Source organism: Papaver somniferum, chromosome 3, assembly GCF_003573695.1.
Source record: "Papaver somniferum cultivar HN1 chromosome 3, ASM357369v1, whole genome shotgun sequence".
Classification (NCBI taxonomy): Eukaryota; Viridiplantae; Streptophyta; class Magnoliopsida; order Ranunculales; family Papaveraceae; genus Papaver; species Papaver somniferum.
The window spans coordinates 145,208,509-145,224,138 of NC_039360.1; positions in this window are offsets into that span (position 1 = coordinate 145,208,509).

Genomic DNA, 15,630 nt, shown 5'->3' on the forward strand with positions numbered 1-15,630 from the left:
TAATACACACATAAACCGGTTCTGGGTCCAAGTTTGGATTTGTAGATAAATCAAGAATCGGTCTTTATGTGCCTCACATATAAACCGATTATGAGAAAATACCAAGTTTTATGTATTTTTTTTTTTGCTAGAATCAGATTATGTGAAACATCACATAAACCTATTCTGGTTAACCCATATTTTTTTTCCAATTTATACTCGATCGTATGAAATCATACTTGATTTTAGTTCGAATATAACTGAAAATAGTTTTATACCCGAATTGAAAATGCGTATGATTTTGCACCCAATTTGAAAATGAGTATAATTTTATACTCGAACTAAAAACGAGTGTGACTTCTCAAACGATCTGACAATGAGTATGATTCTTAACTCGAGTATATTTATATAGAGTATAATGAATGTTAGTTTTATCTGATGTTTAATAACACACAATTTCCCGACCAAAAAGAAAAAATTTACCCAGAATCGGTTTATATTCATGTCCACATAAACCGATTCCGGATAGTCGGTTGATTTTCATGTCCATGTAAACCGATTCTGGGTAAAAGAAAATTTCAAAATTTCTGTATGTTTTTGAGTTACAATCGGTTGATACCAATGTCAACATAAATCGATTCTTGGTTGGTGTTTTTTAAAAAATTTCAAAATTTTAAATATTTTCATGTTTTGATGATTCATTAACACAAGTTAATTTCACATCTAACACGATATTTTTACTACGAATCAACTAAATTAACGTTAATTAATCAAGGAGAAATTAGCCATTAACTAAAATAGTTGGATAAGGGGTTTCTAGAGATTACTTCTTAATGACCTTTTTCTTTAGTATCAGGCCCCAAATAATCACACTAGATCCCAAACTAGCCATGTTCTTTTAATTTTACTAAAATAAAAAGAAGGTACCTTTTTGCTGTTTACTTTTTCTTTGGACTATAATAGCCCTCAGTGTTTTTGTTGTTATCGAGAAGAGGGTCCACCTCCAAAACCATCATCACCACGGTCGTTGTAACCATCACCACCACCGAACACATACCCAATTCGTAATTAAAATCTCTACCTTAATAATGATCAATTTCAATTCCAACAACACCGCTATCACCACCACCACATACATTAAACAATGCGATTACTACCACCGCCTTTCCAATAACACCGCCTCTACTACCACCACCAGCACCACCTCCGCCAGCATCAGCAACACCATAATATACATTGTAGAAAACGATTAATACCAACATCGCTCCACCACCACCTCCACCGCCGCCGTCGCCAGCACAAACATAAATCCATATATTTTAATGAATCAAACTAAAATCTTTTATTACTATTGTTTTTTTCTTTGAAAAACATCATAGTTATTATTTTTTTATTGTCTTTTTTTTTTTGCTTTCTTTTATTGTTTTTTTGTTTTTTTTTTTGCTTTTTTTATAATAAACACAATTATTATTATTATTAAAAATAACGAAAATATTACAAGGGGTTGGTTGGTAGCCTAGCAATAATCTGGGGTCCAACACCTCTTTGAATGATATTCCCAACCTATGGAAGAGTAAGCTACCTACTTTAAAGTTAGCAAACTAAAATTATACCCTAAATTAAATGATTCGTGTTGGTGCATAATTAATTACCCCAACAATATTCGAGATGTATATAAGATGATGGAATCTCCGCCGTTACTTTATTTTTCCAGAAATTATAAATGGAAATTGAGGGGGTACCTGCAAAGACACTCAATGCTTAAGTCAGAGAGAGCTCTAGTCAAGTTTTTGGAAGAGAAAAGTAATTGTGATTGTGTACCTATTGAGTTGGATTATAACCTCTATTTATATGCATAAAAAAAATCAAGATTTACCTCGATCTTATGAGATTTGTGGTTATTTTAAATAACCACTTGGATTTAAACTTATCTTCCCAATATTTGTATATATCATGAAAGATTCATGCTTATCTTCACTATATTTGTGCACATCTTAAAAGATGCATGTCTATTTTGTCAAGATTTGCATTTATCCAGGAAGATCTATGACTATTTTATAGATCTGTATATATTTTCAAAGATACATGTCTATCTTCTCGAGATTTATAGTCATCTCAAAAGATCCATATTTATCTCTTTTAAGTTTGTATTCATCTTAAACTGATTTCAATAATAAACCATTGGGCCCACATAATAAGCTCAATTGGGCTTCCATAATAATCCAGAGCTGGTTTCTTCAATAAACCACCGGGTTTCCTTAATAGGTCCGGTTGGGATTCCTCAATAAGACAAAATTGGTCTCTTTAATAAATCACCGGGCATCCCTAATAAGTCCGGTTGGGCTTCCTCAATAAGCCAGAATTGGTTTCTTTAATAAACCACCGGGTTTCCGTAATTAGTCTGGTTAGGCTTCCTCAATAAGTCAGAATTGGTTTTTTTAATAAACCATCGGGATTCCTTAATAAATTCGGTTGGGCTTCTTCAATAAGCCAGAATTGGTTCTTTAATAAACCACCAGGCTTCCTTAATAAGTTCGGTTGGGCTTTCTCAATAAGTCTGGTTAGGCTTCCTCAATAAGCCAGAATTGGTTTCTTTAGTAAACCACTGGGCTTCCTTAATAATTCAAGTTGGGGTTCTTTAATAAACCAATTAGTTGTGCGACACTTGTGCGCCCCGTACGTGCATCATTTTATAAGGGTATAAACATCTCCCCCTTGATCCTCAACTTGTTGATGGGTTAAAAATGACGACATTTTTCTTGTCTCGGAAAACGAAAGACACCCGCAAGCCTGTATAGTTAATTATGGTAAAGTAGTTCTCGATATCATGGCTATGTCGTGTGTTTGAGACTTAAACCGGAATTTCTGATGTCACCAAACTCGTTATACGAACTTTGTTAGAGCATTGCTCGTTCGAACTCGCATGCGTTTCTATCTCAAGCATGCTTGTCAATGTTAGTGATCAAAACTATAAGTCTTGATTTCTAGTCTATTGTAGCTAAGTCTCGGATTAGGATAGAAAGTGTAGTTGAGCTCAAGGACTTCATGGAGATTCATCATACAAGTAGAAAAACTACTCAAGGAACCGGTGGAACTTCTCGACAAAAAGGTATGTGAAGACTTGAACTTATCTGTCACTCAAAAGTCTATCTACTCTATCTCCTACTTCTTGAGACAAAAAGTTGTATGCTATATATATAGACTTAGATTATACACATTTGGTGTTCCGAGCCGAGTATACCTCGCCTATCTATATATCGAAATATGTGTTAGTAAGGTTTTCGCTTCGACCAAGTTTATCTTTACCTAGTGACGAAAGTCATGATATGTTTCAATCATCTTGAAAATTGTTTTGACGAGAAATGGTGTAACAACTACATAACGTCCTCTAAGAATGTTTCATTGATTGAAATGAGAGTTTAGATTACATAACCAATGATGGACATAAGCATTGTTGTGGAAACACATTTATGTATAAGTCCTATTCCTTGAACCAAAGTTTTCGAACTTTGTTGATCAAGAGAAACCGGAAGAATGGTTTCTTGCCAAGTCCGCGAACTCAGTCCGTGAACTGCCGAACTTCTCATCCCAAGAAATTATGTTGTAGTTGACAAAATAGTTGCATGAGTACCATTCCGCGAACCCAGTCCGTGAACCGGCGGAAGGTCTCTTGCCGAGATTTTCTCTGCAGGTTGCTTAAGTCCGCGAACCTAGTGTGCGAACTTAAGAAGGTTATATATCTGAAGATGATTTCTTAACTTAAACTTTAAAAAGACTAAGGAATGCAGTTTGCAAACCGTGGCTATAAAAGTTCATGAACTGATTCAAGTGAATCAAATCATCTTTGCTTCAATTGTGTATTGTGTAGTTACATAAGATTTCCTTGCAATTGAACAACTCTATAACTAGTTCATTTGAGTCATTTGAAATAGTTATGGTGAAGAAGAACATGGTTGATATGAAATGCTCATATGGCTAACCTTTTGGTTAACTATTGTTGAACCAACAATGTACACCTTTGGGTACAGTTAACAAACCTAGAAGCGTGCATTTCATTTTTGTATAACAAGCTAAGTTTTCAATCTAACGGTTGAGAAATATTAGCTTGAATCTAAATCAGGGCAAAACCCTGATTTTAAAGAATATATAAAGGAGACATCTAGTATTGTGCAAAACTAATCCCCACAGCTTACATGTGATACTAGTTTGCGTACTAGAGTCGGTTCTCCTTTAACCTTTGGTTTTCTTCTTCTAAAACCAGGTTAACGACTTAAAGACTTCATTGGGATTGTGAAGCCAGACCGATACTACTTTTATCGTAGTTGTGTGATCTGATCTTACATCTTCTATCGTACGAGTACAATCAGATTGATTGGCTTGAGATTTGATATCTCCCATAGGCAAGATATAAAAAGTAATCACAAACATCTTCGTCTCATTGTTTATGATTCCACAACATCTTGTTTCGCTACCATACGATTAAGATTGTTGTGAGGTGATTGATTAATCTAGGATGTTCTTCGGGAATATAAGACCGGATTATCAATTGGTTCCTGTTCACCTTGATTTTTATCAAAAGACGGAACAAAAACTTTAGAGTTTTTCTGTGGGAGACAGATTGATCCTTTGATAGACTTGTCTGTGTGAGACAGATTTATTTATTGTCAAAGCCTGCGATTTTGGGTCGTAGAAACTCATAGTTGTGGGTGAGATCATCTAAGGGATTCAAGTGCGCAGTATCCTGCGGGATCAGAGGTGTAGGGAGTACAACTGTACCTTGGATCAGTGGGAGACTGATTGGGGTTCAACTACAGTCCAGTCCGAAATTAGCTTGGAGTAGGCTAGTGTCTGTAGCGGCTAATATAGTATGTGTTCAATCTGGACTAGGTCCCGGGGTTTTTCTGCATTTGCGGTTTTCTCGTTAACAAAATTTCTGGTGTCTGTGTTATTTCAATTTCCGCATTATATTGTTTTATCTTTATAATTGAAATAATACAGGTTGTGCGTTAGATCAATCAATTGGAGAATCCGACCTAACGGTTGTTGATTGATATTGATTGACACTTGGATATTGGTCTTTGGTACCATCCAAGTTATTCCTTGTATTTGATTAGTACTCGCAGTTTTTGTTTGAGGAAATCAAATCAAGAGAGAGATATAAACTCGTTGATATACTTTTAATTGATTGAGTCTTGTTGATTCTCTTAAAAGTATATTCGAGCTTGTCCATACAGATCGCTAAGCGAAATATTGGGTGGTGTTGTTAGACCCCCGCTTTTTCAATTGGTATCAGAGCAGACAAACACGTTTAAGACCTTACAAGTCTGTGTTTGTAGCGATCTGACTCTATGGACAGAGGTGATATCTCTATTAACGTACCACCAGTCTTCGATGGCTCTAATTACTTATGGTGGAAATTTTTTATGCGAGCTTTTCTTCAAGCACGTGATTTTCAATCATGGGTATATGTTGTTAATGGCTATGATGCTCCCGTTGTGGCAGTTGGAGATGTAAACGTTCCCAAACCTGTTGGTGAATACACCCCTGCTGAGATACTTGCCGCAAAGCCAAATTCCGATGGTTTAAATGCCATCATACATGCCATTACCCCAAATCTTCAGCACCATATGTCAAATTGCACTAAGTCTAAAGATGCTTGGAATATCTTATAAACTGTATTCGAAGGTAACTCCAGTGAAAAGGAAGCTAGGCTTCAAAACCTTAATTCCGATTGGGAGAACCTTCGTATGGTAGATGAGGATACAATTGATGAGTTCAATCACAGAGTGTCTGAAATTGTTAATGCATCTTTTGCATTGGTAAGATTATTCCTGAAAAGAACATTTTGATGAAAATTCTCAGGTCGCTGCCATCTAGATACGAGTCTAAGAAGCATGCCATCGTTGAGGGAAATAACCCTGATACACTTTCCAGGACGGCACTTATTGGAAAGTTAAGAATTCTTGATAAAGAGATAGGGAGAACGTTCGCACTCAACAATGTGAACAAAACTGAGATGTCTTCCTCTCACCTATCCTGGGCTGATGAATGTGATCATTCACTAATAGTCAATGAGGTCAAGAGTTTAATAAAAAGGAAGAATAGATTTGCAGATTCTCTTTCAACTTCAAATTCTGATTCAGAACTTGAATTTGACACTGAGCTGGTTGATCTCCTGAATAAAGAGATTCTTCAAGAGAACCTTCGTCTTAAAGCCTCCTTGAGGAACGTTGAATCATCACTCCAAACGAAAAATATTGAGATAGAGCATCTTAATATTAAATTCGTCTAAACCATGTCTCTAAAGGAAGAAGAGATTAATTCTCTCAGAGATGACCTGCAAAGGCTGTCTGGAAGCTCTGACAAAGTTGCAGCAATGTTGTTTGGTCAGAGATCCTTTGGAAACTATCATGGTTTAGGTTTCAATAGCAAAAAAAACAGTAAAAGTGATGGGTTCTGCAAATTAGGAAACAATGGTTGAGCGTTGTGTTAAAGAGGAGAAATTACATGTAGACGAAAAATCCACATTGATCTTCTCCTTCTGTGGACACTCAAGACATGTTAAAGATACTTGTTGGAGATTCAAGAAAAGCAACAAGAGAGTCACCAAACTTCAAAAGAACATGCAAAGAGTGAGTCTGGATAAAGACAAATAGAGTAAATATTCCAGAAGAAGTAACAAATCTGTTAGCTCAACCACCAGTGACAAGCCACGAAAAAACAAGGGAAGTGGGCATTCGGCCCGTCCGATCACCAACTGAATAGTGACTTTTACCTTCTCATCCTTAACTTGGGAAAGATGAGAAGTGTCTAGAAGTGGCTCAAGTCAATGTTCGTAAGTTTCCATTTTTATTTTTGTAGTTTTTTCTGTTTGGAAGACCGTGTCAAGAATATCTAGGGTTTGACACTTATAAATCTCCTGGTACTGTTTTCTTTCTCTCTCACGTTCTCATGGCTCCTATAACTAGAGGTACGTCCAAAAGAGATGCAGTAAAAGCAATCAATGTACATCTATGCAAAGGAATCACTTCCTCGAGGATGATAAAGAAGAAGTCAACAACCATTGGAGAAGGTTCTTCTCTAACTGTCTCTTTTATGTGTGTCATAATAATCATTTTAGAGACATGGTGAAAGCTTTCATCAACAAGCGAAATGATTTAAAATATCAAATCATTTCCTCTTTGGAAGAGATAACTCACTATGAACAAAGGTTGCCTCTAACCAAGAATACTATGCGTGATCTAAAAAGAGAACTTAGTGAGTTAACTGATATTTCTGAAGATCTAGAGGAATTGAACGATCCCATAATCAATGGGTTTTTCGATAACGAGAAGGAGTTTTCTGTAGATGCTTTGAGAAAGATCTACAATGCCTATTAAGTCTTCGAATCAGAATCAAGTTTCTTGTTTTTATTAGGAGAATAATTATTGCTTGAATAGCAATGATTGTGACTACACATAGCTATTATTTTTCATATTCTTGTTTTTTTTAGGTTTATTGGTATAAGATTCTAAAAATATTTGGAGGATGATATTTTTGCAGTATTAATCTTTATGATTTGTTATATTGCAACTTGTTATGGGATATGTATGTTTGCGTCCGTGAACTTGAAGGTCCCATACTTTGTCAAAAGTAAAGTCGTTCGTGTTCGATATTCACGTACTGGTAAAAGGATGAATGGACTTTTGAAAAATACAAAAGTTAAGCCTATATTGTCAATGATTTTGATGGAAGATAGGTTAAAATCTTTTGTTTTCAAGGATTATGTCTATTATTGTTGTTATGCAAATAATGATTGAAGATAGAATGAATCCTTGTATATTCCGCAGTATTGATCATCCCTGATCCATATTCGTATGTATTATTGTAAGGCTCTGTAATGTGTCTTATGTTGAGCACGATACAACCAAGTTGATTATTTTTGATTAGCTTTGTTGGTTGTTCCGTAAGGTACTTTATGTTGAGCATTTTGAAATAAATTAATCATCTTGTTTGGTTATTTAGTTATTGCTCCGTAAGTTTTCTTATGTCGAGCAAAACTATTGACAATTAAATTGATTACTTTCGTAATTAGTTTGGTTGTGTATTCCAATTAGATTAATTATGGGTTCTCTTGTAATTAATCTTGTTGAGTATTTTTGTGTCTCCATGAGTTTTCTTATGTTGAGCACAAACAATTGAATTGATCACTTTTTGTGTTTAATTTGATTGCGTATACCGATTAAATTAATCACGGGTTTTACTTGTGATTAATTTGATTGAGTTTTTGGATATAAAAAATCATTCTTATGGTTTTTGGTGTCCAATAAAATCCTTCATTTCTTTTGAAATTAAGGTCTCTCTTGTTGTTCTTTTGGGAATGGCATCAAATGGGGGAGAGTTCTTTTGAACTTCTGCTTAATGGTCATATCTTGAGGGGTGTGCTGCTGTGGAATTTTAGAGGGGTTATCTTGTATCTTTAAACTCCTTGATGAATGCTATTAGCTTCGGCTATATGATTGCATCTAAATAAGATGATGTATGTTCTTTCTTTTTAGTCATGAAATGTCTCTTACGGAAATTTCATTATGATCCCGTTCTAGTACCTTTGCCAATTTTATTGACAAAAAGGGGGAGAATTAATATGTAGTTCACACTACAAATACATATGGTCTTCGGGTCATTATGTAAGGGGGAGTGGTTTCCATGTGAGATGTAGTATTGACTAAGGGGAAGTGATACATATCACCATAGTATTACTGTTGTATTGTTGAAGTTGTGATACAATTGAACTTTGATGCTGTGTAATAATACTATGACACTGTATAACAATGATCGAGACCGATGCTTTCTCATTGTTACAGCTATGGATCTTCAACAGCGGTGAGCTAAACTTACAACCTTTGGGATCATTGAAGTACTTGGAAGTAACGAAGATTTCAAGGAATGTTGAAGATTAGACATGTGGAATAAGATCTACTTAAGTGTAGATGGGGAAAAAAGATTTACTGTTTTTTAAGGAATTGAGGAGACGACCTTACGGAGGAGACTCCTCGAACCGAGCAAAATGTTAAACCTCACACAGATGCACCGCTGCAAAGGGGGTGCTTTAGATTCGAGAGATCAATCTGTAGTACTCCGGCCTAAATCAAGACAATGATCGTTCCAGAGTAAATTCGGTCACAAGAGAGGATGGGTTGATCTGTAGGAGGGAAGCTGAGAAATGTATGGAATCAATGGTAATCAAAGATTGTGGGTGTGTGAATTCTGAATACGATAAGCTCTGAGTGATTGAAATTGCTCAATTGAGAGTAGTTGCTCAATTGATTAATTGATGATCTCGTGTTGTCAGTTTGACGTGAGATTGATGATATTGTTGATGCCGATTCAATCATGATTCAGAGACTTATTTATATTGCTAGAATTGTAGACACCATGATTCCATGAAGTGTGACAGTTGATGGAATAAAGGAGTGGAGAGGTGGAGATCGTGTTTGAAACCAGTTGCTCAACGTGTGGAGACTTGGTAGATTTTCCACCCACTACCTCGTGAATTCCTTCAACTGATTGCACGACTTGCTCACATTCCATCGTGTGTTTGAGCACACGTGTCGTAGACCGCCAGACCAAAACCCTAAGTGATATCCCCCCAAGTGACACGATTGACGTCTCGTGGTTTGTTAGTCAATTGATGACTTTGTGGTTTGATGGGACGATGAGTCCATGTAGTCGTTGATTTGAACATGAAGTTCTGAAACTCATGAATTGAACATGTCATGAGACAGAGGTATAGTTCTTACGATGAAGTGAGCAAGTATTTCTCATTCGATGGATCGTTGAATATTGATTGTTGAACCAATATTGAGCAAATATTCCTCATCTGAGCAAGTGCTGCTCATGTGATGAATTGTTGAATATTTGATCGTCTGAGGATGTGTTGCTCATTGATGGATTATTGGCAGCGTACCAATAATATTAATTAGAATACTAGTCGTTGAACCGAGCATAATTAATAAAATTAATGACCATGAGGACGTCGTAAAATTATTAAGGTTGGAATCTGGAATTATGATCCTTGGATTCAGAAACCCTAATTTGATCAATTGATGATCAATTCATGGTTCATCAGAATTTCAACCATGGGACGAAGGAGGGAGCGACTACATGGGACCGTGGATCAACCATGTAGTGTCCATATGCTCACGTGAGCAAATACTAAAAACTCCTGAAGAGTTGACGATTTGTAGGTGAAAGAATGATTAAATGCTGACTTAATCATTTATTCAAAAATGCTCGTCTGAGCCTTAGGTGAGAAAACCTAATTAATTATGACGAGGCGAGGGACCGGCCATAGAGTCATGAAACCGGCCCTGGGTTGTCCCGTGACCGCCTGACGATCACTTCATGAAAATCCAAAGTGTTTGGGAGAGTTTTGGACCTAATACAAGCAATTGTGCAAATTAGGTCAAAACTGTGAAAATTGAGGGGACCGGCTTCCGTGAGACAAAGAGCCAATCTTGGTCACTCAATATAGTACGCTCGTGTCCCCAAGGCGTCCGCGTCTCAGTCCTGATAATTTTGATATTTTCTGGCGTGCAATTGAGCATCCTTTCGAGAAAATATGCCAAAATAAGGAATGAGGAGGCATGGGATCGTCGTGGTCAAGGCATGGTCTGTCAGTCATGACCACGGTCCCGTGGTGCCTTTTCCTTAATTTATAATATTTTGATGATTTTATGAAAAATTCATGAATTTTGAGAAATTTGATGAATTTATGGAGTTTCCATGAATTGAAGGAGTTTTCATGAGTTCCGGGAAGCAAAAAATATTAAAATAATAAAAACAAGGGCGTGTGGGACCGTGGAGGCGCGGCCGGCCGGCTAGGACCCGGTCCCACGAGTTTCCCTAATTTTTATGTATTTTTAATGTATTTTTCCATGATTTGAAGGGATTTTCCTAATTTGAGAGAAATACCATGAAATCAAGGAGTTTCATGGGATGAAGGAAATCCTAAAAATAATAATAAAAAAATACATGGGCGTGTGGGACCGGCTGAGGCATGGCCGGTCGGTTGGGGCCCGGTCCCACGTGTTTCCCTAATTTTATATTATTATTTTTTAATGTATTTTTCCATGATTTGAAGGGATTTTCCTAATTTGAGAGAAATATCATGAAATCAAGGAGTTTCATGGGATGAAGGAAATCCTAAAAATAATAATAATAAAATACATGGGCGTGTGGGACCGGCTGGGGCCCGGTTCCACGTGTTTCCCTAATTTTATATTATTATTTTTTATATATTTTGAAAATACTATGACTTGAAGGAATTTTCATGAAATCAGGGAAATAATAATAATAATAAAATAATGAGGAACCATAAGGTGTGGGGCCGACCGGGATCAAGGCATGGCCGGTTGGCCAATGGTCACCCCCCACACTATTTTTCCTTAATTTTATATTATTTTCATGGGTTTATGAAAACACCATGAAGCCGAGGAGTTTCCTCGAGACGAAGGAGATTTGATAAAACGAGAGAATTTTCATCAAATCATGGAAAATAACAAAAACTGCATTAAAATATAAAATCGGCGTGGGATTGACCACGACACGGTCGGTTGGTCGTGTGTCCGTGCTCCCAGCACCCTGGTCAATATTTTTAATTATTTATTATTTTCTTTCCTATTTTGCATAGGTTCATCGTTTCGTTGTATATTGAAATACTCGTTCGTGCGGTGACTGTTAGTGTATCGTCGTTGGATACACCTTCACCATTTGAATCAGGGCTTACTTAGAGGTAGCTCAGACGCCCGGTTGTTAATTATTTATTACTAATTATGGAATCCAGTGGAGAATAATTCACAAAACTGAGTAATAGAATGTTTATTATTAATTCATAGGATCAGCTGAGGATTCGACTACGAATTCAGAATAATAAAGTGAGCATTACCATTCCATGGGATCGTAGATTCGACCATAGAATCGGAGTAATTAAGATTTATCTATTACCATTTATGAGACCAGTTGTGGATTCGATCATGAAATCGGAGTAATGAGATAATATAGTTACTGCTATTCTGTGAGATCAAGTCGTGGATTCGATCATAGAATCAGAATAATCGTTATTGCCATTCCATGGGACTAGTCGTGGATTCGACCATGGAATAGGAGCAATTGTAATTAGGAATAATTAACTTTGTGGCTCTATACTAGAAGAGCAAGATGTCTAGGAGCATTAATTATCCCGATATGATCTTGTCGGTAAGTCATATCCTTTATATAGTCAGGGTAAACTCGTTGTTTGATCCTGAAGACGTTATCACTCTATACTAGCAGAGAAAGCTGTCTAGGAGCCGTCCATCACGTGATTCTATATAGAAATAATCACTGAAAGTATTCAGTATTCATGAGATATGCCGTTGTCCAGTCGTGAGACTACATATCCACATGTACTCTGAGAGAAAGTACTCTCCGTTGAAAATTCGATGAGAGAGTCGTGTCTCGATACTCACGTCTGATTTCCGAATCAGTGCCTCGTATAGTTATGAGTTTACAATTTTAGCCTTTGTCGAAAATCCACCATCTACATTAAGTCCCCTTCTTACTGAGGAAAGCTGTGTTCCTCAGTCAGCATTAAATGGTGATTTTCCAGCCATAAATAATAATATCAGTAATTGAACTTAGTCATAAGTTGAGACGTTACCGGATTTAGAGAGCATGAGAAAACCACGACTTGATGAAGGCTTCAATGTCATGATTGGAGCGTCATTTTATGAGCATAAATTGGTGTTGAACCGCTGGTTTGGACGACGAGTCCGTGGTTGGTTAGGATTCGCGGGTCGGGTCCAATAAGGAAATCCTTAGAAAATTAGGTTTTGGAAATAAAATTGATATAAAAGGGATTAATCCCTCTTTTTTTTTTTCCACAACCAGCTCTCCACCATCTCAGCACCTTCGCGCCAGCAGCAGGAGAAGACCGCCTAGATCAGCGCCGCCGCCGCCAGTCGCCGTCCGTTGCCGCCGGCCAAATTCCGGCCGACCAGGTACCTGTATCTTTTTTTTTTTTGCTGATGTTTATGATACTCATGAGTTTTTCATGTTTTTATCATGATGAAGTTATATACATGTGTGTATATTAGTGTGAGTTTTATGAAAAACCCTCGTTTTTGAAAACGTATGTTCGTTCGATCGTTAGTTTTGTAAACTAACTATAATCCCTGATTTAGGAGAGATTTTTTTTTAGTATATGAACCTAGGTTCAGTGATAAAACTTAGTTTATGAGCTTTCATGTGTACCAAGGTTCTATCACAAAATAAGTGAATTTCATGAAATCGGAATAATCCTTCGTTTTAAAGACAAATAACGACGACACGAAGGAAAATATGTATGATGAACTTGTGTCCAGTGATAAAATTTTGCTTATGAGCTTTCATGTAAATACAAAACTTTATCATATGTATGAGATGTGAGCTTTCACAATATTTTTTGAAATAAACCTTCGTTTTAAAGACAAATAATGACGATACGAAGGAAAAATAGTTTATATATATATATGCAGCCGTGACATATATTGTGCAAAATATGATGATATATTTTATTTTCATGAGTTTGTTTTCATTAAATAAAATCCCTGAGAGTTTATGTATGCAAGTTGCATTAATTGCTTCTTTTTTCGAAAAATCAAAGCGTGGGTTTTGAGGAACCTTCGAAGATAGACAATATATTTATGATGAAATATTTTATTGTTGTAAACTTCATAGATCAGTTGTGTGAATGTTAAATCAGTTTCGAAATTAATAAAGTTTCATTCGTTTTTTGCAGTTTTCGAAGAGACAAACGATTTTGAGGTGTTAACTCTAGCATTACTATCACTATTTTTAGTGGAAGTATAAAAGGTAAGAGTTAAGAGTTACCATTTTTTGCTGATGTTGGTTTGTTTACATAGTAGTAATCTTTGATCTTCCGGTTCCAGAAAATTTCGACCAACAATAACAGCAATTATGATTACTGGTATTCCTCTTCTTCCTCTGGATCTTCTGATGAGGATTCCGCGCTCCTGTAGCGAAATCAAAGGCTAGGGTTACCCAGGAAGGGGCGAAGCCTAATGTTCCTTTGGGTAAGCGAAGAGTCTCTTTTGCTGAACTCGAAAAGAAAAGGGTTGAAGACAAAAAGGAGGATGCCCGTCAACGTGAAAAAGATCGCATCCGGTGTAAGAGACAGAGGGTTGAGGAGAAGCGTCAATTCTTGGATGGGGTGCCTTTTGATTATGATGCTGATGCTTCCGAAGGAGAGATCACATGGAACCATCCGAGCGTTACGTTAAGCCTGATCGATATGAAAGAGAGCATCGGAGGACGATGATGAAAATTGAAGCTGAAGCTGCAGCAGAAGATATTTCGGATTCAGATGATGATGTTATCTTCCGTCCACCGGACTTCACCAATGATCCCGACAGTGACTCTGAAGAAGATGATTCCGAGAAGGGCAGTGACGATGAAGCTGACAATTCGGATGAGTCCGACGAGTAGTTTTACTTCCGTCTTCTTGTAGATGGTAGAGCATTCACTTTTTAGTCTTCATAGTGTATATCTTTCTTTTGACTGTTTAAAGACTTTACTTCAATTAGACTTTTCTTCTGAATGATGAACATTTTGTTAACGTCGATTTCTTCTAATCCATGACATGGACCAATATCCATATATCCAAATTCATTATGACTTGTCGATTTTCATGAGAAGTAACATAACACGGCTGAGAATTCATGACGTGTACAAGGCGGCGTGGCCTACCCTTTGACCCATGATGTCCAGTCCCCAGTGTGTTATTTTCCTCCGCATCTTCGGTATCGATCTTTGAAGCCCAGGGTTTCAGTGAAACTCGTAATTGAGTTGACTATATGACTATCGCCTGATATATATATCCTCAAGACTCCAAATCTATGATCCACGCAAATATTTATTCCATTCCTGGGTCAGTTTCATCGTGCAGAGAAGTTTTGATCCTACCCTCTTGCCGTCATGTCGAGCAATAGCATTTCTTCTCAAGATGATCTTCAGTCGAAGCGTGAAATAATAACGTCTATCTCAGCAAGTTGTGCACTTCTTCTTCTTCTTCTTCTCCTTTCTTGTCTTTGTTCAATCGAGATTGTTGATCACAAGAGAATGATTTGTCATAGGACTGTAAGAAGAATGCTACTCCTCATAATGCAAGGCCTAAGCGGACTGTTAGAGCTCCTGCCCGGTATGGATCGGCTCGTGCTAAAGCTGGATCGTCTGTAAGTAAATCTATGACTCTTGAGATTATACTGAGTCCCGGGATTAACACTCCTTCGTTTCATCGTAGGCGGATGTCTGTGTCGTCGTCTATGCTAGACGAAGAAAGAGTGGAAAGTCCGTGACCGTGGTTGAGGTTGAGGAAAGTAGTAACCAGGCATGTGAAGATTCTGTAGGATCCTTGGAGTGGGGATACGGTGTCCATGCTGGTGAATACCCAACCACTGGACTTTTATTCGAAGCCCCATTAATTAATACCTTCCCAGACAATGAAATGGTCGGCGGATTCGTGGTTCCAAAATGTCATGCATCTCTGTACACCAAGATCTGGAAGAAGTATGGTCACATTGCCACCACAGAAGTGTGGAAAGGTTTTCTTCCAACCCTTTTAACCACGGTAGC